The sequence below is a fragment of the Heterocephalus glaber genome, unplaced genomic scaffold, assembly GCF_053883595.1.
Source record: "Heterocephalus glaber isolate CG9 unplaced genomic scaffold, H.glaber_assembly_v1.0 deba00001504, whole genome shotgun sequence".
Classification (NCBI taxonomy): Eukaryota; Metazoa; Chordata; class Mammalia; order Rodentia; family Bathyergidae; genus Heterocephalus; species Heterocephalus glaber.
The window spans coordinates 39,290,676-39,314,714 of record NW_028258324.1 but is presented as its reverse complement, the minus strand read 5'-3'; the positions used below and the strand labels follow the sequence as shown (position 1 = coordinate 39,314,714).

The following is a 24,039-nucleotide window of genomic DNA, read 5'->3' as shown; positions in this document are numbered from 1 at the left end:
TGGGCTGTTTCCAAGTTTTAGCTATTACAAATTGCACTGCTATGAACATGGGTGCACATATATCACTGGGGTATGATTCTTTTAATTCTTTGAGGAAGATCCCCAGCAGTGGAATAGCGGGGTCAAATGGGACTTCCAGTCCTAGTTCTTTGAGGTATCTCCATACTGATTTCCTCAGTGTTTGCACCAGTCTACAGTCCCACCAGGAGTGGAACAGGGTTCCTCTTTCCCCACAGCCCTGCCAGCATTTGTTATTGGTTGATTTCATGATAGCAGCCATTCTTTCTGGAGTGAAGTGGAATCTCAGCATTGTTTTCATTTGCATCTCTCAAATGACCAGTGATGTTGAATATTTTTTCATGTATTTATTTGCTATTTCTACTTGTTTGCCTGAGAAATATCTGTTCATTTCAGATGCCCATTTTTGGATTGGCTCTTTAAATTTGGGAGGTCTGATCTTTTTAAGTTCTTTATAGATTCGAGATAGTAGACCTTTGTCTGAGGGAGAGTGGGTGAAGATTTTTTCCCACTTTGTGTGTTGTCTCTTCACACTGCTGGCAATTTCACTTGCTGTGCAGAAGCCTTTTAATAAGAAGAGATCCCATTTGTTGATTGTTTGTGCTAGTTCACGGGCAACTGAGGTTTTGCTCATAAAATCTTTTCCTACACCGATATCTTCAAGGGTTCTACCTAACCTCTGCTCCAAGTGGTTCAGAGTTTCTATTTTAATGTTTAGATCTTTAATTCATTTTGATTTTAGTTTAGTGCATGGTGAGAGATACAGGTCTAGTTTTAATCTTTGGCAAGTTGAAGCCCAATTTTTCCAACACCATTTATTAAAGAGGCTATCTTTCCTCCAGTGAGGGTGCTTGTCTCCTTTGTCAAAGATGAGATGGCTGAGTGTGTCTGTCATTGTTTCTGCATCTTCTAATCTGTTCCACTGGTCCTCAGTTCTGTTTCTTTGCCAGTACATTGCTGTTTTTACCACAGTAGCTTTGTAGCATAGTTGCAGGTTGGGGATTGTGATACCCCCTGCCATGTCTCTGTTACCTAGAATTGCTTTTGCTATTCTGAGTCTCTTCTTGTTCCAAATGAATTTTTGGATTGTTTTCTCGAGGTCTATGAAGTATGCTGCTGGGATCTCAATTGGAATTGCATTAAATCTATAGAGCAGTTTTGGAAGCATTGCCATTTTCACTGTATTAATCCTTCCTACCCAGGAGCAGGGGATGTCTGTGCATTTTCTGATATCATCTTTAATCTCTCTTTTCAGAACGCCATAGTTTTCAGAGAAGAGGTCTTTGATTTCTTTCATTAGGATGATTATTAGGTGTTTCAGTTTTTTGGATGCTACTTTGAAAGGAATTATATGCCCTATATCTCTCTCCGTGAGTCTGTCATTGGTGTAGGGGAAAGCTATTGATTTTTGTGTTGACCTTGTAACCAGCTACTTGACTGAATTTGGTTATTAAATCTAGAATATTTTTGGTGGAGTTCTTGGGGTCTTCTATATAGAGTATCATGGCATCTGCAAATAATGACAATTTGACTTCTTCATTATCTATCTTTATTCCTTTTATTTCTTTCTCTTGTCTAATTGCCATGGCTAATATTTCCAGAACTATATTGAGCAAGAGTGGTGATAGTGGACATCCTTGCCTTGTTCCTGATTTTAGTGTGAAGGATTTCAATTTTTGACCATTTAGTATGATATTGGCTGTTGGTTTTTCATAGACGGCTTTTATCAGTTTGAGGTAGAGACTATCTATTCCAATTTTTGGTAGGGTTTTTATCATAAATGCATGTTGGATTTTGTCGAATGTTTTTTCTGCATCTATGGACATAATCATATGGTTTTTGTCCTTGGCTCTGTTGATATAGTGTATTACATTGATTGATTTTCGTATATTGAACCATCCCTGCATCCCTGGGATGAATCCCACTTGATAAGGGTGTATGATCTTCTTGATGATCTTCTGCATTCTGTTTGCCAGTATCTTATTAAGGATTTTTGCATCTATGTTCATTAGTGAGATTGGCCTATATTTCTCTTTTTCAGTTGGGTCTTTCTCTGCTTTGGGGATCAAGGTGATGCTTGCTTCCAGGAATGAATTTGGGAGTATTGCTTCCCTTTCAATTTCACTGAACAGTTTAAACAGTAGTGGCAGCAGTTCCTCTCTAAATGTCTTGTAGAATTCAGCAGTGAAGCCATCAGGGCCCGGGTTTTACTTAGTTCATAAGTTTTTAATTACGTTTTCAATTTCATTGGTTGATATTGGGTTGTTTAGAACCTGTAGGTCTTCTTGGTTCAACTTTGGTAATTCATATGTGTCTAAGAATCTGTCCATTTCTTCTGTGCTTTTCTTCTTATTGGTCTATAGGTTCTGGAAGTAGGTATTGATGATCCTCTGGATTTCTGCTAGGTCTGGTGTAGTTTCACCCTTTCCATTTCTAATTGCATGGATTTGGGCCTTTTCTTTCCTTTTTCTGACAAGGTTGGCTAAGGGTTGGTCAATTTTGTTGATTCTTTTGAAGAACCAACTCTTGGCTTCATTGATTTTTTGTATTGTTCTCTTAGTCTCCATTGCATTGATTTCTCCTCTGATCTTTATAATTTCCTCCCTTGTATGAGCTCTGGAGTTGTCCTGCTCTTCTTTTTCTGGAAGCTTGAGGTGCAGCATCAGGTTGTTTAAGTCAGCTCGTTCTGTTTTCCTAATATGTGTATTCACTGCTATGAATTTCCCTCATAAGACTGCTTTCCTTGTGTCCCACAGATTCCGATATGGTGTTTTGTCATTGTCATTTAATTGAAGGAATTGTCTGATTTTAATGGTCTGATTTCTTCTTTAATTTCCTCTGTGACCCATTGGTTATTCAGAAGTGTGTTGTTCAATTTCCACATATTTATGAAATTTTTTGAGTTTCTTTTGCTATGGATCTCCAATTTCATCACACTATGGTCTGAGAATATACAGGGGATAACTTCAATTCCTTTGCACTTACTTAAACATGTTCTATGTGTGAGTATGTGGTCTATTTTGGAGAATGACCCATGTGCAGCTGAGAAGAATGTGTATTCTGATTTTGTGGGGTGGAATGCTCTGTAAACATCTGTTAAGTTCATTTGTTCAAGAGTTTGATTGAGTTCTAGTATTTCATTACTTATTTTTTGTCTAGTTGATCTATCTATTTGTGACAGTGAGGTATTGAGGACCCCCAGTACAATTGTTTTAGTGCATATATGACTTTTCATGTCTGTTAATATTTGTTTTATATAGTTGGGTGCACTAGTGTTTGGTGCATAGATATTTATGATTGTCATCTCTTCCTCTTGGATTGTTCCCTTTACAAGGATGTAGTGTCCTTCTTCATCTCTCTTAATCAGCATTGGTTTGAAATCTACTTGATCTGCAAAGAGGGTAGCTACTCCTGCTTTTTTTCGGGTTCCTGTCACATGGAGTATTGTTTTCCACCCTTTAACTTTCAGTCTATGAATTTCCTTTTGATTTAAGTGTGTTTCTTGTAGGCAGCATATTGTTGGATTTTGCTTCTTGACCCATTCTGCCAGTCTATTTCTTTTGATTGGTGAATTGAGACCATTAACATTGATGGTTATAACTGAAATGTATTGACTTCTCATTGCTATGACTTTTTCTTTTTGTTGGGTTCTCCCCCTTTACATTTAATTTCTTGTCATGCCAGATGGGTTCATTCTGCTTTGCTTCCTGGGGTTGTGATCCTCAATATCTGTTCCTAGAATATTTTGTAAAATTCTCTGGAGTGCTGGTTTGGTATTCAGGAAGTTCCTACGGTGCTCTTTGTCATGAAGGTATCTTATTTCTCCATCAATTTTGAAAGATAGTTTTGCAGGGTACATCAATCTGGATTGCAGACTGTTTTCTTTTGGGGCTTGGAATATGTCACTCCAAGCTCTTCTTGCCTTGATGGTTTGTGTTGAGAAGTCTGCTGTGATTCTGATGGGCTTTCCTTTGTATGTGATTTGTTTCTTTTCTCTAACTGCTTGTAGAAATTTGTTCTTCTGTTGAGTTTCTGGATTCTTAACAATTATATGCCTATGTGTAGATTTTTTTTGATCAAGGCTATTTGGAGTCCTATATGCCTCACTTATCTGTATGTCAAGCTCTTTTCCCCTGCTTGGGAAGTTTTCTGCCATTATTTCTGTGAAGAGATTTCTTTTATGTCATCTGCACTCTCACCTGTTTCTTCATTGACTCCAATCAGTCTTATGTTATTCTTCTTTGCATCGTCTACCAGCTGGTGGATTGATTTCTCATGTTCCCTTATAATTTTGAAGCAATTTTTCTTTTCCTGGTCACTAATTGCAATCTTATCTTCTATATCTGAAATTCTGTCCTGACATTGCCTCATTCTGCTATGTAGGCTTTCAATGGAGTTTTTCATGTTCTGGAAATCTATTTGCATCTGTTTTATGGATTCCATTTGTTTCCTATGTTGGGAGTCCATCATATTCCTCAGCTCCTCTCTAGATTTATTAATCGTGTCTTGCACTAGGGGCACAATTTCTCCTGTTATCTGAGAAATTATTTCTGATTTCATTTTTTCCAGATCCCCTTTTGTTGCCAGTTCAGTGGGTCCAGGTGGTTGAGTATCAGAGTGTTCCATCTCATTTCCCTTTGGGGCTGCTGTAGGTGATCTGGAAGTCTGGTTTTGAGACTTATTTATGTATTTTCTCATTTCAACTGGGGCAGGGGGCTGTTAGTGTCTGCACGGATTACCTCCTCTGAGCTGGGTGAGGTGGGATAGGGGCCAGGAGCAGTGGTAGGTATGCTGGCCCAAAAGCCCCTTCCTTTGGGCTGGGAGCAGTGGGAGGGATGGTGGCCAGGAAGCCCCTTCCTCTGGTCCAGGAGCAGTGGGATAGCAGCTCAGAAGCCCCTACCTCTGGGCCTGGAGCAGCGTGACTCAGTACAGTGGTCTGGTGGTCTGGTGTACTCTACGTCTTTGTAGTGTGGAACCAGGTGGCTGTACAGAAGAGAAAGGAGGGGGGAGGGGGTCCAGTGGATTGTTGTCAGGGCACAGGCTGATTCGGTGTGTTCTGTGCTATTTGGGACCTTGGTTGGACATGGGCAGACCTGCCTGTCTGCAGTGGGGTGATTCTTGTATACTATTTAATTTTAATTATCATAATGAAAGATGCCTATGAATTGAAAAGGTAAAATTTTGGTAAAAGGAATAATTAAATATTTGAGTAATAGAGGAACACACCATTAAGCAGTGATACTATTTAACTTGAAAGAAATGACAATTGCCTCAAATTTATAAATTTGATCCTGTCTCAATAAAATTTTAGCAAAAGCACATATTTGTCATTAGTGAGACATAAACTTAAAAGAAAGAAATGAAAAATTTCAAACTTTAAAAAAATCTAAATAGGGGGCTAGGGATTTAACTCAATGGCATAGCACCTGCCTGGTAAGTGCGAGGTCCTGACTTTGATTCCCAGTATGAAAAAAAGAGCAAAATAGAAACAACTTCTTTATACTAGATAATAAACCATAATGTAAATTGGACATAGTGTGGGATCACCACATGAAAAAAGCAAATAGAACAGAATATAAAATTCTGCTATATAATTGATATATTTGATATTATAACAATAATAAAACAAATAATGGAAATTACAGATAGCTTAGTAAACTGACTTTGGAAAAACTAGCTACCTAGATATAGACAAAATATCCTTAAATGAACGTACTATATAAAGGTGAACTGTATATCTATTAAATGTAAAAAGTGTTAAAATAGAAAACAGGAAAAGAACCTCATGTACAAATAGAGATGTTTTAAAAGATACCAAAAAGAAAAATTTGGGGAAAAAATAAGTGTTTAAGTATATCAAAATTAAGAGTTTATGTTTAATCACAAAGTTAAACATATAACAAAATAAAGACAAAATATTTCCAGCAGCCTCAAATTATGAGAAAAATATTTAAAATACTCCAAAACAATCTCAAAAAAACAGAGGGGAATTATAGAAAACTTAGTAGAAATTAAGAGCAAGAAAGTAAATGGAAATTTTATAAAAGTAACTTCAAAGTAAAGTGATAAAAAATGTTCATTTTCATCTGTGGTGAGAATAAGAAAAATTAAACAACAAAATTATTTTATGCCAGTGTAGTAAAAGAGTAACATTATTTAGTGTTTTCAGAGAATAGTCCAAAATTCCTGTATACATTAGTGAAACTATTCTGCCAAGAAAGCTAAAAAGTTATGTTGATATTGGATATATGCACACCCCAAGAGTTAGAGGCAGATATTATGGGTGCACAATCAAATGGAATATGTTTTCACTAGGGTTAGGGTGGGAACAGTCCAGGGAAAGTTTCTCAAAGTAGGCAGAGCTTTAATGAGATATTTTTCCAGTCTCCCTTCAAAGCATTGACCCCTAGTGATACCATGAAACATAATAGTATGGTTTTATAACCATTAGTCTGAGGAGACTTTGGAGTAATTTATAGACATTTGCCACCATTATAATTTATAATAGTGAGATTTAATTTGGACAATAAGGCTTACTATGAGAAACTTTTCTGTACGTTTTAACACATTTTCCAGTCTTTCCTTCAGGAGCTTCAATTTCATTTACTTAGAATCTACTTTTTCTTCCATATCTATTATCCTCCTTCCATTTTTTTTTCTTTTCATATTTATACTATATGCTTCAGTATTCAGCATCATGTATTGTTTTTTAGTCAAATTCTAATGATATTTGATTAGTCCATGCTTCCATTCATTCTAAAATATTCCAGCTAATTTCTCAACTATTGACAGACAGAATCACTTCTTATTATTGATATCAGGAACTAAATGTCTCCTATAGGTTGGGCCTTGGTTACTTTCTCCTTGCTGAGACAAAAATACACAACACCCACAAGTTAAGGGAGGAAAGGTTTATTTAGCTCACAGTTTGTAGAGTCCATAATTGGCTGGCTCCATGTCATGGTGGTACATGGCCGATGGGCAACAGTTCATTCCAGACTGAAGGTAGCAAAGAAACAAGGGATTTTAACAGCTTCTTTCTGACACTTTTATACTCAGTCTAGACTACCAGGATTAGGGTGATGCCAAACCAATCTGTGGACTGATTTAGTAATCACAAACCCTTAATCCCAGCATCACATACTCTAGATTCAGTCACCACTGAGAAATCCCAGCCTATAACCCCATGAGGCTTTGGAGACCCATCTAGGCACAAATCACAACATTCTGCCACAGTCCTCCCAAAGACTCATATACATTCCTTTACACAAAAGGCATTTAGTGCATCTCTAAGAGCTGCCAAAGACCCAACAGTTTCAATATTGCTAAAAAGTCTTGGGCTGGGGATTTAGCTCAGTGGTTTCACCGCCTGCTGTGCAAGCGCAAGGGCCCGAGTTTGATCCCTGGTATGAAAAAACAGTCTAAGTCCCAAGTCTCCTCTGATATTTAAGGCAAGCTCTTACCTGTGAGCACCTGTACAAATGAAAAGAAAGTTAAATACTTCCAACATACAATGGCACAAGACAAACATTACCATTCCAAAAGGCACAAATAGGAGGATACAAGGAATGGGAAAAAAACAAGTCCAAAATCTAGCAGGGCAATCATTAAGTTCTGTAGTTTCATGTCCAGAATCTGAGGCAATCTATGGCAAGATGTGAACTCCAAAGTGCTCGGGTGGGTCCTCCCCTATGGATTCTCTCTTGGTCTAGTTTTATTCCTTCTTTGCAGTTTTCCTCATATAATCCATATTCCTGCAAACTTCCAAGGTTTCCACTGCACCTTTGGCTTCACACTCAATGCTTCACACACTGCTATCTCAGGGACACACTGCTTGGCCTCCCAGGCCTTCGTCTGATATCTGGGTGTAAGCCTTCCTGAGCCCAAAACTCTTGCATTCTGCATGCACCTAAAACCAGCACAACATGGGTGACATCAAAATCTGCTGCCAGCTGTAGCAGTAGCCAGCTTTCTTCCCTTTTGTCTGTAGGGGTTGGGTGCCTATGAACCCAATCCTGAGGAATAACTTTCCTAGGCCTCTGCCATTCTGGAACATGGTGTTCTAGGCCTCTCCTGTTAAAGCAGTCTTTCACTTTTGCAATTTTGAGGTTGCAAGGTTTTAGAGTCCTACTGCTTCTTGTGATTCCATCAGGCCATCTTTTCTATTCTCTTGTTCCTTGTCAACAATCAATATCTCCTTGGTTCTGTCTTTACAGTCAGTTCACAGCTTTATTGGAACTTCCTTACTGGTCAAATTCAAAACATTTTGAATCATTCTGCTGGGATCTTTTCTCTTGTTTCTCAACATAAATCTGGCTAAAAGTCCCCAACAGTAGCCATGCCACTGCATCAATATTAGACTGAATTGAAATTTCTTCTCCTACATTAATTAGTCTGCCACCCAATCTCAGTCTCAGACAAAGTCCCTAGACATGAGCAAAATGCAAACAAACTTTCTGCCAAGGTTTAACACACATTGTCTGAAGTCCAACAGCAAATACAGTCCTTCTTCCCAGCAGAAACTTCTTGAGCCTGGTCTTTACAGCATAATTTCAATCAGTATTCTGGTCTTCTGAGCTCTGACCAGAATCTCCCATCTTGTACCACCTAAGATATTCCAGCTCTACTTTTTCAGCCTCTCTGAATCTTTTCAAACTCTTCCAACAAGCCATTCCCAAAGGCTCCTGAACCACATGGTCAATGTGGAGCAATGACCCCACTTCTCTGGTACCAAATTCTATCTTAGTTACTTTTCTCTTGTTCTGGACACAAAATTTCCAACACCCACAAGTTAAGGAAGGAAAGTTTTATTAGCTCACTTTTTGTATAGCTTTCAGTCCATAGTTGGCTGGCACCAAGGCAGAGTGGCACAAGGCAGAGGGGCAACAGTTCATGGCAGACTGGAGGTAGCAAAGAAACAAGGGACTTTAACAGCTTCTTTCTGCCCATTTTATACTCTATCTAGACTACCAGGATTAGGGTGATGCCAAACCAATCAGTGGACTGATTTAGTAATTACACACTCCTAATCCCAGCATCACATTAGATCCCTTAATCCCAGCATCACACACAGTCTAAGCTTTGGGGAGACATCTAGACACAAACCATAAGAGTTCTCTAAAACATAAGTGTCTATTGTGACTGGCAGGTGTCTACTCTGTTGTTTCTAAAAAGTGTTTTGGAAAATTCTGCTTGTTAATTCTCTGCCATTTTAATATTGTATGTGATGTGTCCAAGAGATAAATTCCAGGTTCTTGTGTATGCTGAGGAAAAAAATTGAAAAAGTACACCCTATGGTAAAAGAAAAGGCAGCTGAATTTATTGAAGTTAGCAGGTTTCTGCCAACAGAAACAAAAAGGTGGCATGAATGGAAAAAGTGGTGCTGGGATGGTGGAAGAATAGGAAGGAGAAAGATAAATCAAGCTTTCAGATTTAAAAGATGTTTGCCTACTTCTGTGTGCCTCTTACTGAATCTCAGTGTATGATTTATAGAAACAATTGATAGGGTGCTGAGTCACTTCTGGGGAATCTAGTATGCATGACTCTCCCACTATTTATTCTTATTTATTCTTATTTTAGTCACAAGCATGACATGAAGTCTCTATGTATGAGCCATGAATGAAGTTCAAATGGAGAAAATGTTATTATAGGTTAAGCTACCACATCTAACACACATGTGCTCTGGCTGTAGCTTTAGAGATTTACTGGGTCTTTGTTATTTTTATTTTTAGTTCTCTAAGGACAATGGAAGCAGAACTGGACCTGGGATGTTGCCCTAATTCAGGTGGATGGAGCGGGAGTGGACCCACAGCCCCAGATGTGCTACCTACACTTATCCTTCTCGACTGATTTATTGTAAAATTGTTCCAGTGCATGCCTTTCATCTAGGTTTCAGTTGCCATGTTCATTTCTTTTCAGGTTCTTTATAAGTTGCTTAAGTCCTTTCCCCCTTGCTTCTCTTTGCTCCTACTTGCATCCCAATGGACTGGGACAGTTCACTTCAGTGAATTCCTTGGCTATCTAGCTGTGTTCTCCCTGGCTATCAAACTGCCATTCTCCACTCCAACATGAGTGCAGTCAGTCAGGGAATGTGGTATCCTACCCACTCCTGCCACTTCAGGAGATACTATTGCAGTTTCAAAGAATGGAGAGGGCATCATGGAATGCATAAGATCAGGAAAGGAGGAATTTTGGCCACTTATTTGCATACCCAACATTCATAGCAAGTCTTCTAGAAGATTCTCTTTTCATCCCTCATCTTCACTGAAACAGATCTGCAAGCTGCTATGTAACACTTCCCAGACACTTTTTGGATTTTAGTCCCAGAACTGTCCCTCCTGTATTAATGTACAGAGGGGCCGCCTGTGTCCACCAAAATGGGAGGTTAAACTACTAACTCCCCGTACTTATGATTGTACTTTTTTTTGGAAATTGGGTTTTGGTAAATATAATCAAGTTAAAATGAAGTCATATTAAATTAAAGTGGCCCCAAATCCAGTATTTCAGTCTCCATAGAAGATAAAAAACACAGAATGAAGTATGCAGAGAGAAGATCATGTGACAATAGACTGAGATTGAAGTGATACATTTATAGACAAAAGATACCAAGATTGCCAGCAACACCAGAAGTTAAGAGAAAGATAGAGAAAAGATTTATCTCTTAAGTCTTTAAAGAGATTTTGGATCACTGGCTTCAAGAACTATGAAAACTAAATTACTTTTGTAAGGCATCCAGTTTGGTAAACTTTATGTCATTCCTAGAAAACTGCACAGAGGGCAAAATGATAACTTTGGAGAACTGTCAAATATTGTCACATAGTCGATAATTATGGTACAATAAAAATTCTCTGCATAATTTGCCTGATAGTTTCTCAGAAATAAGAAATTATTTCATGAAATACATTAAAAGTTATGACTAAAAGTAAATCTATATTATTTGTACAGTAGGTTAGAAATAGTAGGTAAAATTTTGTAAAATCTGTAGATTTCATTCATTATTGATATTTCTCATAGCCATTTGTGTGTAATATTTAAATGAATATTTGCCTGCAAAATCTCTGTAAGAATATTTGTGGGGGGCCTTGCCCCCCCCCCCGCTAGAACTCTTGAGTGCCTTTTAAGGGCATGTCTGGGCCTGCTGCAAGTCTACCCGACAACAAGAAAATAGCCACAGTACCCTCCCCTTGCTCCTCCCCTCTAGCCCTACGGTATATATGCTGTAGCAGCTTCCGCAATAAACGAGACTTGATCAGAAACCTGTCTTGTCTCCATCTCTCGTGTCTCTTGTCCCTTGTCATTCTCACTCCCCCTCTAGGGTCTCCGTTGACTTACCCATGGGCCGGGACAAATATTAATGTTTTTCTTAAGCAGACACTATTTTCTAACAGAAATCCACTCCAATGAGAGGGAGATTTAGAGGAGAATATAGGTGCTCACATAGAACAGGAAGTAAAACTGAGCTTTGCCTAACAAAAGGCCTGGGAATCGACAATCACACCAATAAAGACACCAAAGCCCTTTTTCTTTCTCTCTGTCTCTTTTTCTTGGGGTAGATTGATCTGTTCTTTCTGCTTTTCTTTGTTTACCTTCTTTATTTTTTCCAAGTAGATCTTTCAGCTGATTCAGCCATTTGTATGCTATCTATTCTGGTCATCCCAGAATTGCCATCTCAGCTCCTAAAACTACTTGACCTTACAGACCATATGGTCAGAAGTTGGAACTCAGTATCTATGCTTTAAAGAAAAATCTTGGCAGAGATAAACTGATATGTCTGCCTTAAGTAAGACATTGATCTCTAACCCTACAAACCATAAATTAAAGGATTGAGTTTATTGGGAACATGGAGTTGCTCACCTCAGGGTCATGCAAAGGGCAAGGTCTTTAATAAAGAGGTGTGAAAGCAAACAAAAAAACCCCATGTTCAATGTTTCTCACATAAAACTTAAGTCAATGTACATTTTAATGTTTTTGTTTTATCAAAGTTTCATATTAAGATAAGCTCATGTTACTTTTTAAAGATTTAATTTTATATTTGATTAAAATACTGTTATCTAGTTAATGCTTCACAATTGCTTGAATTAATAACTACAGTTGCATAATGTAGTGAGATAAATAAAAGAAATTTGAAATTAGAATACCATTTGTCATGCACAACTGTAACTAACTAGTCACAAGGTCCTAGGCAAGTCATAACCCAACCTAATATTCTCTATAAAATGGGAATGAACCTAAAAATATATGATTTAAATAGTTAATGTTAAGAGAGAAAAAGTCCTTGTGCAACATAGGACTTCAAAAACTGTAAAGGCCAACCTTAATGCCTTATTACCTTGTTGTAATCCTTATTACAGCTTCTACACAACTCTGTAAGTGCTTGTTTACCACCTGTCCAATTGGCAATCTAACTTTCTAGTACTCTTTTCTGGTAGATGTTTCTTTTATTTCCAGGTAACAAAAAAAATGACATATGAATAATCAAGAAATCTAAAAAAATATATATTAGATTAATTTATGTAATCTAGCTCCCAACCAATTATCAGTCAGAATACCCAGTGTCTCACCTATTACTGAAAACTTTTGTAAGTTCAAAGAATTTCCACAAGAGAATATGATATGGTCATGATCACATCTTTTCTAAGTGTCACTCAGTTCAAGTAGTTCCAAATATCCTCAAAAGGAGTGAAGTTTAATATCTAGATTAATACGCCTGACTCTGAGTCTGTTAGAATCCCATAGTAAAAATGTAGCTACTGAGGGCTAACATTGATACTGGTGACCATTTCAAGAACACAAAATCAATACAGGATACAATACCATTCCAAGAGATCTTTTAATAGTTCACTAGTAGTACTTTTTATCATCTATCTATAAAAATGACATATTTCCCATAGCCAATATTAATTTCTTTTATCTCAAGAACATTTGTAACCTAGTCCCTGGCTTCCTCAGAACCCACATTTCCTATTGGAAATACAATTCAGAATATTCAAAACAGAAGATTTTATGCAAATTTAAAAGGCAGAAAAATGGTAGTAAAATGATAGGTACTCTTGAAATTTACTCCTTTGTAAAGAACTAAAAGTAATGCAAAAGAGTTATGTTAGAGGTTTGCTAAGCTCTTTATGTGTCCCAATTTCCCAAGAAACAAGGGTTGGCTTTCAACTTGTTTTATTTCTACTATTTAGTGTTGTATAAATTATATGAAAATAACACACTAAATTATATTTTCTAGTAATGGTTGAGGAAGTACCACCTACAAAAGTCCCCATAAGTGTTCTTAGACCATTTCTCTATAAAGAGGAAAATTATTCTACTTTGGCAGATACCATCTTGTGCAGAGGGGATACATAAAAGAAACGTTGTGAAGAATGAAATAGATGGTGATACTACTTAAGTATGTTCAAAACTGATATTTTACTTTGAAATTTGTTCTGTTTTCAAAAAATTATAAAGTGACATCTTCTAAAACTTACCTTATACCCACAATATATTCTTATAGACTATATAAAATAACACTGCTGACCTATAAAATAATAGTGGATGAAAAGAATTTAAAATTTGATATTACTCATACATCCAAAGGTTAATGTCATTTTGTGAATATTAACCATTCTTGTAAAATTTAGCCAAAATAACAATTTCATGGACGTTATTACTTTAAAGTCTTTCCCCAAACTGTCATTTTCAGCAAATGTTTTCTTATTCTTCTGTGAAGAAAAACCTGGCACTGAAAAAATTTAATGAAGTAACTGTGTTACATTTTAATCCTAGAAATTCCGACCTGCCAAAAGAATTAAAGTGTTTCTTGGAGAAATAAAGCTTCCCTACAAGCCTATAAATTACTTTTTGTTCCATGGTTATGAGCTAAAAGTCATAAAGAACAGTTCAGTATATGAGACAGCATGTCAGAAAGAAAATCTAGGCTGTCTGCATATAATCACTAAGTTGTTTTGATCCAAACCTTTACTTTTAGAAAACAACCACATACACAAAAAGAATAAAGTTAACAATCATCCAGCAAGGAATCACATAGCTACTAATGTCTACCTAGAGTGGAGTTTGGCATGAAGAGGAAAAGTGAAAAGAATAAAGCAAACCACAGAGAAAGGTTTTCACATAAGGAAGGAGGGTCTTACAAACAGTCACAAACCAAGAAGATCATATTTTTCCAACTATGGTCAAAGAAAGCTGTCATTTCCAGAAGTACAGTTTTTACAGGGTATTATGTGATACCACTTTTATAAGTGGGATTAGTAAAGGCACTTAGGAAATCCATACCTCAACCTTGTGCACAGACTTCTGAAATCACCAACAAAATAAGAAACAAAAAACCCACCACAACCACAAAAGTAATTCTTTCCTAACCATTCCTGGCTGAAAGAATTTATAGGGAAATGGAAAACAAAACAAAGAAATAAATATTAAACACCAATATTATGATTTAATTACCTACAAAGGAATTATGACGTACTTTTCAAATGTTTATTTATTCAAACTTTTTATTGAGTTAGTATTAAGTGCAAGGCACAATGGATACAGTAATGAGCAAGACCAACAAATTTCTATTCCTTCTGATATCCTAGAATCTGGAGGACTTCATATTGCAATAATTAAACCCTATATTAAATTACTAGTATAAACCACACTGTTAAAGAGAATAACATGCTAAGTATATTAAAGTAGAATCTGAATGCTTAAAAACAGCATTTTAGGAAGGTCTCCAAAGGGGTTCCCTTGGCTCTTTACTCATCTCGCATCCTTTCTGACTATCAGCTAACATGACAACCCTTGGTGTGGTGATTTCCCTGTGGTGGTGTGTGAGCACAGTGATGCTTCTGTAAAAGGGAGAGTGATTTAGGCTGTCCTTTATGCAAAAATCAGATTGGAGAAGCTAGATATAAGTAATGGTGGAGGAGATTACTATCATTTATGTGTCAATTAGTTTACCTTGTCACGTATTTTCTGGTTTTTGTCATCATCTCATTTAATCCTTACAACATTTTCAATAATCTGGATACTATTATCTCAACAGTAAAATAAGGAAAGTAAAACCAAGAAAAATGAAGTCCAAGGAGCTGTGATTTGAGAGGAGTAACTATTGTAAATTCATTAGTAGAAAGTATACCCTGAAGCATATTACTCTGGGACCAAGTTAAGGAAAGTGGAAAATAGATATGCTGTACCCTTTACCCTTTCTTGCCTATTTCAATCTAGACATTCTATTTTGAACTTGGGTCTTATTCATGAATCAGAAATTTGGAGTGTAAACATAGAGTTAATGATTCTGATAAATTAATTGTTTCTAGGCATCTTCTATGATTCAGAGACCAGGACTAATTTTCTGGTGTTGTAGAAACTCCCAATGAAGCTATTTCATACTGGAAACCCAGTAATGGGGATAGAAACCTCCCCACCTCCAGCAGATACTTTTTTTGTTTGTTTGTTTTGTTTTTATTTATGTCTATTTGGTGGTACAAGGGATTAAATCCAGGGTTTTCACACTGACTCCATCCCAGTCCTTTCTCTTTTTTCTTTTTTACTTTTTTGTTTTTTAATTTCAGACAGGGTCTAGCCCAGGCTGGGTTCGAACTTTGCATTCTCTTGTCTTAGCTTTCTAGAGCTCTGAGATTACAGGCATGTACCACCTTGCCTAGTTTAGAAATTATTATTCTGTTCATATGTTATACCTTGTGAGTTGAGGAAAATCAGTGGTTTTTCACCATGGCTTCACCATGATATTTGCAGATGTTCTGTTACCAGCTTCAGATGTTATAATTTATTCAATTCATCTGCAGCTCAGACATTGTTTTTTTGTTTTGTTTTGTTTTTTTGATGAAGTCACTGTTCCATATATTCCTTATGTAGGCAGGATTGAGTATCAGTGAGCTCTACTGACAAGATAAAAATGGTGATTTCATCAACATATTGTCTTGTTGTCCTTAAGAAAACAAGAAAGAGAATATTTTGATGCTGCCTGGTGGCCTTTGCAGTTAATGCTGATGATTTTGCATGTTTTTGTATGTGTTTGGGTCTGGGAAAAGATGATTCAGAAATACAGAGCTACACTGGCAATGAGAACAGGAGACTCTTCACCCACACTCAATGAAGTGACAGGAGTAGAAATGCCTTGCTGTGAAGAAAACAGAAATAATAAGAATAACAAATAAGTCCAGTGGTCAGTTGCATAGCACATACACAAAGATCAGTTTGCTATTACTGAATATAAAACTTAAAAAGACCATTTTGCCAAAGGGTTAGGTAGCTCCAATTTGTGGAAAGGCCATGAAAAGCTATCTAACTAGATGGATACTTTTACTTTATGTTCTACTTCGTTAGCATATAATTTTAAAATAACAATGATTTACTGATTAATGAAGTTACAGAGAATACTATTTAACTAATATTCATTTTCTCAGCAACTGTGGAAACAGTTATATTTCCTGTCGTCTTTGTTTCAACACCTGATTGTTAATGCTTATGCTAGTAAATTGTCAAAAGAGTGATTAAACCAGATAGAACAACAAAATCTCATTTTACTTCAAATCTAGGATCGAAGTTGTGGAACAATCCAGTGAAATAGTGGTATACATTCATTTTTAATTTAATTCATTTTGGTATGATTCTTAACTGAAAGATTCATTTCACAGTGCTAATGTGGCTTTGGCCTGGAGACTTGTACTCACACATCACAGATTTCTGATAGGTAAAATTTGATTTTAAGCAGTACAAATTATTTATTTACTTTAACTAATTTTTGCCTCGGAATAGAGAATTTACCTAACTTTTCATCTCACATTAATGTATGTCTTCTTGTTATATGAGCCACATATAATTTTGTTATTGTCTAAATCATATGATTAGATAGGGCAAGGTAGATACTGGAGAGAAAATGTTTATGAAGTGAAGACTGAAAATGGGACCTAGCAAACATGTATCAATAAGTAAAGTTCAGATACACTCTAATACATAATACAGGAAGAAGTTCTTAAAACTATTTTCTTTTATATTAAAAGAAATCTCATATAGTAGGCCTAGGTTTAAAAATACCAACCATAATAAAGAAGCTATATAAATATAAAGTTCTACTGATTGTTTGAAAAACTTAATGTGTTGTATAATTTCAAAAATAAGTTAAAAATTAAGCATCAACCTATTAAATAATATGGATCAAAGAAAAATTTCAAGAGAAATTTAAAAATATTTTCAACTAAACAAAAGTACAATTTTCAAATTTATTATATATAGTGAGAGCAGTTTTTAGAGAAAAACATATGGCATTGAATGTATATTGACTGAGCATAAAGATTTAAATCAGTCATCTATCTCTTTACCATAGGACAGAAAGAAGAGCAAATTACATAATCCAAGTAAGTGAAAAGAAAAATAATTTAAAAATAATATATTAATGTAATTAAAAATAAATTAATAGAGACAATCAACAATATCATAATTTGATTCTTTAAAAAATCACTGAAGCCTCTAACCAGGCTAGGAACAAAAGAGAAATAATGTTAATTATTAATATTAGATATGAAAAAGATATTATTAGAAATCCCACAGATTTCTTATTAAAAGCATAATAAGTGAAAACCTTGAACAACTTTATGTCAAGAAATATGATAACTTAGATTAAATGGACAAATTCCTTAAAACAATTAATCTGCCAAAATTCACACAAGAAGAATAGACTACCTGAATAAGCCAAAATTTATTAAGTAAATGGTATGAATAGTTAATAGCTTTCCAAACCGGAAAATATGCCCAATAAATTCAAATGGATATTCTATCAAACATTTTAGGAGGAAACTATGCCAGTTGTCTAAATCATTTCCAAAAGAAGGAAACAAAAGGAATATTTTCTAACACATTCTTTTAGGTCACCATTACCCTAGTAACAAAATTAGAAAAATATCACAAGAGTAGTACAAACTGTGTGCATTGGACCAAGACTGTAATCCCAGCACTCTAGAAGGCTGGGGTAGGAAGAGAGCAAGTTCAAGTCCAGGGTGGGTAATTTAGTGAGATTCTGTCTCAAAATTTTTTAAATGCTGAGGATGCAGCTCAGTGGGACTATAAATGTAAATAAGAGTACAAAAATGTACACAACATATACTGCAGAATTTCTACACATCCACTGCTACAGGAAGACTGCATTCTGACTCTAGCAAAAACATTTTGATTATGATTCCTTCAGTCTTGCTGTGGGGTCTCTAAAGCTAGTCCATATGTTTTCCTAAACTTTTATTAGTTTGTAAATTCACTAATGAAATTTTTTTAAAATTTGGATACAACTTTTCTCTCTTCTGCCCACTGTACTAGATATATATTTTAAAGTTCCTTGCATATGAGAGTAAATCCTTTAGACTTTATTGATCTTTCATCATTAAATCTGCTCTAGAGATCCCACTACACCACTGGCATTACCAATGTACACTAATCTGGGCAGAACGAGGAATGATGCTTTGGAAATTCTCTATTCAGAAATTCTCTATTCTATTTAGCAATGCAGAAGTTGGGAAAATAACATTGCAGACTATGATATTGCAGTCATATTGTGAGTTTGTTTTTTTACCTCATTAATAATGATTTGTAAAAAGAAAACCTATTATTGAGAAACTTTAATTTTTCTTTCTGTTGCTATCTGTATTAGTATATGTTTGCATTGTATAATGATTGCATTCATTGTGGGGAGTTGAAACATGTACATAGCACATCTTAGATCTTTTTATATTTACTTTCCTTCCCCACCCTCCCTCCATCTCTTCATCCCTTTCCCTTTTATAAAAGTTCTATCTCCTTGTTTTCTATTATTTATCTTTTATATGTAGTCAAATTTGTGCTACTTTATTCATAATTTATTTTACACCTAGTATTTACTCCAAACTCCAATATTAAAAGAAACATTTGAGATTTTTCTTAAGGAACAACCAGTTATCCACTGTTTCCTAAACATAAACTATGTTTAGAAGAAATAAATCTGAAAGTCTTAGTTGAAATTTGATCAATGAAAGATAAAAAGTATTGGATTTAAATTTGTAACAAATGGAGACTTTTGTTGTTGTTTGTTAATCTGTTTATTTTGCAAAAGAAGGTGTTATGATTTAATTTCTTTAAGGAAGATCGGCCAGGGAGTTAGCATAAATGGCATATTGCCAAAATAAAACAAAGCTATGGATTGTAAATCTGAGGAATTTACTGATATAGTTCAGGGTATATGTGGTAGTAGTTCTGGAATGAGAAAAGAAAAAATGATCAAATGACATAACAGTGCAGAAGTTAGAAAAAGTTGGTGATGGACCAAGTATCTGAACGAAAATGAAAAAAAAAATCCTTTAAATACTTGAACATTTTCTCTTTTCTAAAAGTGGACTCAAGTGTGCTTGTGGTATATATCTTTGTGTGATAACTTTGTTATGAAATATTGATTTTATACCATAAGTTTGGCAACATTTCTATTACTATTTCAAATTCATCCTTTTCTTACTTGAATATTTTCTTTCTCATGATTGTAAGATGTTAATTGAAATTACTCATTTAACCTGCTGATACCTTAATATAGCAGTGATAGTATTTTGTCAACAAATGTAAAAGAAATAATATGCTGAGATATATGAAGAGATGATAGCATATAGAAAAGACTGAAGAAATTTTTATGCTGCACAAAAACTCAGTTCTCCAATATGTCTAAATGTGCAACATTTTTATTGACATTAAGTCAATTCAAATCTACTTTAGCCTGTACACTATACACACATTAGATTGCTGTCGAATTTGTGATTTAATGATCCACACAGACTGTTATGAGACATGAAAATTGCCAGAATTCACATGCTGTTTAGCTTTGGCATTTAAAATATCAGAAAACTGACAGTATTGTAAGTCAAATTTTTTTCTTTCTGTTATTGTCACTTCCTTCTAATTCTATGGGAAAAAATGAAATTGTGGAAATAAAAAGGCAATAGTTTCTTTAGTAAAGCTGTTTTCAGTTCTGTGGAAACTGTCTCCTGTCAAAAAGACGGATAGAGAGGCAGCGGGTAATCTCTCAGACATTTCAAATTGCTTGTAAATTAGAATATTGTTGTGATTGCTTTAATATGTTATTTTATATTTGCCTGGCCCCTGGGGCAGCCATCTATTTGAGAGCAGAAGAGGTGGCATCATCATCAATTAAAGTGGCCTTCTCAGTAGGGGAAAGAAATCAAAGCCTTTTCTTTTCTTAATAGTTAATTTCTAGTTTAATTCTGCTGATGTTATTTTTGGGAAGATCTGAAAACAAAAAACACTGGTAGTTTAATATTATCCATTAAGTGAACACTGTCAGTTCTGACTCAAGTACTAGGTAATGCTATTTAGTCATTCAATCATTAAACTTTTAAAATTTGAAGATGCAACAGTATGACAATATTGGCTACATTGACAAACTAGTGCTAAATGGGAAAAGGGGAAAAATTTTTTAATAAATACTTCATTCATTCATCTCAATTCTATATCAACTTTTGAAAATGCATCAACCACAACTAGGCAGTAATTACTACCAAATAATAAAATCAAGTTATTCTAGGGAGGTGTTCAATTGTGATTAATTTCAAAAGAAATACATTTGGTTTTTAGTTACATAACATAAACTGGGTGATTAGATTAGTTTTCTATTAGGTTAGTGTTTTCTTGCACGCAAGTTTGAGAATATAGTCCTGATCATTACCCATAAATTTATACCAGCATTGAATAATATAAAGATCATCTTTCTCCTGAGTTGGATATGAGAAGAAACCAGCATAACATACATAATCCAAGATCATCCTTGTTCTCAGTCCATTACAGTGAGAGCCTACCATGGTCACTGTTGAAAAATGCACTTTGTTATATTGTATGAAAGATTTAAATGAAAGTTTTGTTCTTTAGTCTTTTGTAACAGGTAAAGGGCATAAGCTGCCAATTTGTTCAATATTAGATAACAGTAAAATAGTTACAAAACTATTGTTTAATTTAAAGTAGCCAATTCAGAAATAAATATCAAAAACTATGAAGTTCTGCATATCATTTGATCCAGTCAATCCACCTCTATGAATTTCCATTGAAAACATTACCATAGATTGAACAAAAACTTAGCATAAAAAGGTTTCATTTAGATATTACTAGTCAGGGAATAACCACAAAACTATCAAATTTGTTTTTCTGGGATGTTCATTAGAATAGATTATATCTACAAAATTAATAAATACCTACATAAAAGGAAGAATGAATCACATGAAATGTTCAATACATTTTAAATTAAAAACAAATTGTTTATATTTATATGTGGATAATTAACAGAAATATAAGGAGACAGACATAAATAATAGATAGATAAAAATAAAGTAAGTGTAAAGGTATATTGACAATGATATCTCTGGAGGAGTGGTAATAATATATTTTTTCTTCTTTGTTTTCTTTTGTATCTGTGATTTTTGAAGCATTTTATCAGGAGCACATATTTCATCTTTATTAAGAAAAAGATTATTTCTTAAAAAAGTTATAATTCAGTTAACCTACAAAGTATACTAAAATACTATACACCATACATTTTAGTGAGTGTCTCTATGGATTTATTTTTTTTTTACTTTTATTAGTATATGTTTGCAGTATATAATGATTACATTCACTGTAGGGAATTGGTTTATGTGAATAGCACATTTCAATTATTTTTTCCCCTTCCCTTCATCCCCTTTTATTTTTCCAGCATCACATTCATTTATTTATAAGACCTTACAAAGCTAATTATCATATATACAGATTAAAAGCTAGACTAATAGAAAACAATGTATTGTAATCCAACACAGACAGTATATCTAAAAGTGTACCTTGATTTAGCACAATTAATTGTCTTACAAGTTTTACATGTTCTTTGTTCTGTTACACCATGCATTTTTAAATTAAGTGTTCTACAAATATTTTACACAGGATTCTACATTTAAAATAGTACCAATTAGGTTTCACATAAAGGCATGCACTTTGAATAATAATTGGTACTTCAAAATGTAAAACAACGGTAAGTGCATCCTAAGTGGGTGGAATTCTACTATAAAAGGACAGAATTCAAAAGGCCAGTGATGTTTTCAAAAACAGTGAGCAAAGTATGGGAGCATAGTGCAAGTTCAGTCAGATGAATAAATCGTGGCCAGTTACAGAGGACCTTAACTATCCAAATAGTGAAGAAGTTTTTACCACATATGATACCTACCTCTGCAGTCTCAGCTTATGCCACTTCCCTCAGGGGCTCACTGCTCTAGTCATTATGTACTTTTTTATACTCTCTATCTAACTTCGCCCTATGTGCACTTGGTGTGGGTGCCTGGAGTGCCCTGATCTTCACATGCCTGGCTCCAATATCACCTCATAGGTCACTTCCATAAGGAAGCCTGGCCTCTAACCACAACTGGTCTCATGCACTACAATATCACTGTATCTTCATCAATCAGAAAGTGCTTAGTATTAACTATTTCTTCTTGCTTTATTATTTCTTTCTTTAGAGAGTAATTTTACAGGTAGAATCTTTGATGTCCTATTCACCATTATCTCCCCAGGACCTAGAAGGATGTCCATTACATATCTTCTGAGTAAATAAATAAATAAATAAATAAATAAATAAATACTGACCAGTTCCTTGACAGAAGAAAGTAAGAGATTCTGTGGAAGGAAGATGAACTAATTTGCTCCCAAAAGGGAACCTAGAAAGTCAAAAATATCTAAATCTATCCCATGGGTTTAGCTCATAGATCACATGATTTCAATCAATGCTACTCTTATTTACAATGATAGACTATCTCCTTTATCTCCTAGACTCTTAAAAATATTAAAGATATTACTAGTTTGACATTGAATTATTTCTTTCTTCACTTAAATTATGAGTCATTGGAACGTATACATTTCAAATTGTTTCCATGTTGCCATCACTTCCATATATATATGCTCACACACACAAATACACACACATACACAAACACAGACAGGACTTGTTGCCATATGTAGCAATTATTCTTAAGCATATATGAACAAAATGATATGAAAATGGTGGCAATCAGTCATCAGAGATGACCGCTACATAGAATTAATATAAAAATATATTTAATATCAGCTTGTATAAAATATTTACATGAAAATTTGACAGATTAAATTCATTTTCAGAGCATACTCAGAAAATGATAGCATCTGACATCAGTGGATTTGATGTAATAATAGTGTAATAATAATACTTGAATGTATCTTAAAAAGAATTTACAAGTCAAATTAGGGTGATAAATGTTAGTGTCATAGATATTTGCAATTCCTCGGTATGAAAAAAGCTTTGGGCTCATGTCTAATATTTTTGATGATTGAGCTATAAATACTAAAGTTTAGCCTTTGTATGGTATGTTTATTCACTTTCTGATAATGGCAAAAGTAGTACCATGAACAATTATACTTCATAGCTGAATTTTTATCATTCATTTTGGTACTAGTGCAATATTTTTTAATTAATGAATTAAATGATTTGTACATGTGTGTAGTACATAATGTTTGCATTCTTGGTGTGGAGTTGGCAAATCTACATAGCATATCACAGTTCCTTTTGTTCATCCTTTATCCTTCCACCCCATCTCTTGGTCTCCTTCCCCTTTGAAAATGAACTCCTTTATTTTGCTCTTTACTTTTTACTCTGGGTTTCTCATAGAAGAGAAATAATGTGATATTTAAGCTTGTGTGTCTGATTTATTTCACTTAATATTGTGATTGCAAGGTGCATCCATTTTTCTACAAATTTATCTTCCTTTGGGGCAGAGTAGTAGTCCATAGTGTGTAAATATTACGTTTTCTTTAACTTTTCATTTGTTGGCTGATATATTGGCCACTTCCAAGATTTAGCTATTATGAATTGTGCTGCTATAAATATAAGTTTGCAGGGGCTGGGGATTTAACTCAGTGGTTCTGCTGCTTGCTTTGCAAGTGCAAGGTCCTGAGTTTGATCCCTGGTACCAAAAAAAAAATGAGTTTGCATGTATCTCT

General features: G+C 34.8%; 1 long non-coding RNA gene across 8 annotated transcripts in view; it reads left to right on the top strand.

Annotated features, from left to right (window-relative positions):
* The window catches only part of LOC147825318 (uncharacterized), a 238,584-nt gene that overhangs the window by 110,929 nt on the left and 103,616 nt on the right, over positions 1–24,039 (top strand). For 7 of the 8 annotated variants that reach the window (XR_015440929.1, XR_015440930.1, XR_015440927.1 and 4 more), the window contains one exon: positions 9,750–9,802. The exons of the other annotated variant lie outside the window; for it this stretch is intronic. This is a non-coding gene — a long non-coding RNA (uncharacterized LOC147825318). The remainder of the gene's footprint in view (positions 1–9,749; positions 9,803–24,039) is intronic. 8 annotated transcript variants of the gene reach the window in all.